Raw genomic sequence first — 2,601 nt, forward strand, 5'->3', positions numbered from 1 at the left:
TACCCTCTCCATGAGTTCCATGTTCCCAATTTACTCAGGAGATCTTGACTTTTTCCACTTCCCATGTGGATTCAATCCATGTATGTCCCCCATAAGGTCTTTTTTATTGTCAATTCTCTCTGTGGTTGTGAATTGTAGGCAGGATTTTTTTTTTGCTTTATGTCTAGAAGCCAATCATGAGTGAATAATCTCAATGTTCCTACTATTGTAATGAGGTATATATTTCTATAACTAAGTAACAAGCCACAGAAGAGCCTTGACATAGTGTCATCCTTGGAGTGAAAGAACCATCTCATTTCATAGATGATTGTAGATAGAGTCACTGTGTAAATCTTCCATGTAATGACACAAAGAAAGGTAATCCATAATTACTATTGGCAATAGCATTATAAATGTTTGACAAATTACACAGAAATTTATATGGGAACATGTGAATCTACAAAGCACAAACTGTCTTGAGAAAAGCATATTCATAGAAATTTATTTCAAAAGTTATCTCAACATGAGAGCATTAGGAGGTTGGGGTACTTGTATAAAGACTCTATGAATCAGGTAAATATGTTGTGGTGAACAAATATACAAATAAGGTATCAACTTATTTTGAAAGATTGATAAGGCATTGAATTATAAAATATTCTTTGTATTTTCTCACAAGTGTACTTTGGAGAATCTTATGTTCACATGCAAATTTATGTTTCATCTCCCAGTGAAAATTCAACTGACTTAAAAGTTCATACCGTAGGTGATGATTATTATGATTTTCATGATGAGAAAATGAAGTTTAAAAAGTAAAAATTAATGAACATTTTACTCCAGGTTTAAACCAGAAAAAAACCCTAAGTGATTACACCGTGATTCATAGTTCCTGAAACTTAAGATATATGGGCAGGGGAACTCTCAAAATGCCCAAAGGACCTAGTTCTTTTACCAAAAATATGAAAGTATTGAAAGGTCCATGACCACACCAAGCCCCCCACTTTGGCAGCCATGACTGCCTATACAGAAGACACAGCATGATACATGGCCCTGACTCAGTAGAATGTGCTGAATCTCTGTCCTTACCCTAATCACTGGAGAGAAACTGTCACGTAGCCTCTATCCTGAGGGCCTGACCATTCCTTGATTTTTCCTAATACTGTGAAGAAACTGCCAGACATCCTCCATATGGTAAGGAACCAATCAGAAGTCACAGAAGTTGGCTGCTGGGCTCTTAATGTTCTTTTCAGATATGGTCAAATGCAGCAGCAGCAGTACGTGACCCAGGGATGGCACTCAGTTATAGAAACCTTTCTACAGCTGAAACAGACCAATTATCTCATGACAAGTTCCTCCAGCCCAATCCTGAGGCTGTTACTATGCAACTTCCAGACCCTCAGCTACACCCCCTGGCTCTTACTGGAATGAATGTCAAACCCCCAGCATCTAGGGAGTCTCCTGTACTCTTCTGCTCTCTTGGATGGATAGAGAATGCAAGTTATCTTGTAACTCAAAAGACTCTTTGCTTTTGCATTGGATCTCCTGGTGGTTTGGGGGGTTCCAGACTCAAGGCACAACAGTACAGATTAAAGTTGTTTTCTTACCAAGGAAGAATGTCACCTTTTATATTGGGAATTAATTCTTCTTTTATGTACAAGAATCTATTTGGGACCTATGTTTGCTTGTTTAGAGCTTTTATTGCTTTTGCAGAAATCTTTCTTTCACAACCCAGAACCAACATTATGGCATAATATATTCTGTCATTCTGTTACAGAGATCTAACACCCACATCTCAATTCCAAGGGCACCAGGCCCACATGTACTACAACATCATACACTCAAGCAAAACAATTACAGTCATATGAGAAAAGAAATTAATCAAAATTGATTTTAGAAATCAAAGCTCATCAGATAGAAACACTTTGTATTTTTTTATTTCTTCAACAGTGGATAAACGGTTGTCCTTCCTACATGGCAAAATGGTAGCATTCATTCCCAAGCTATTTTTGGTAAATCTTTCTCATTTTCATAGCCAAGAATGTGGTCTCTAAAATTCCTGAATTGTTCTTAAAAGAAGAGCTCTCCCCTTTGACATTTTTTGTATATATATTGCTATTAAAATTCAGTAATAACTTGGCCAGTTATGGAATATGGACAAATGTATGAGTAATGTAAACTCTGCATTTTAGTAAAGTGAAAAAAACACAGCCCATATGGAAGCACACACAATGATACACTGTAATATTAGCATATCTATGAGGAGAAAGCACCAGACATCTAATGTGGGTCCCACTCTCGCTATCCAGTGGTAGTAGTCAATGGCATAGGACGAGTTTCCATCACTGTTTTCTCCCTATCTTTGTTTTTTGTCATTTATTTTCCCCATAAAGAAAGGGTAGTTCATGTGGATAAACATGGAAGAATTTATAGACATCTGATAGATGAGGCAATCATGGTAGCAGGTCTTAGTCTTTTGTTTGTTAATGTCTGCCATTACATCTTGCCATCACCAATGCCATTGCCTCATTTCCTTCCTGTGTTAAAAACTTGAGGTAAAATAAAAGCTCTTAAAATATTTTAAGAGTCATTACTTTTTGGTTACACACACATTCTCTGAACTGTTTT

The sequence above is a fragment of the Microtus ochrogaster genome, unplaced genomic scaffold (assembly GCF_000317375.1).
Source record: "Microtus ochrogaster isolate Prairie Vole_2 unplaced genomic scaffold, MicOch1.0 UNK133, whole genome shotgun sequence".
NCBI lineage: Eukaryota > Metazoa > Chordata > Mammalia > Rodentia > Cricetidae > Microtus > Microtus ochrogaster.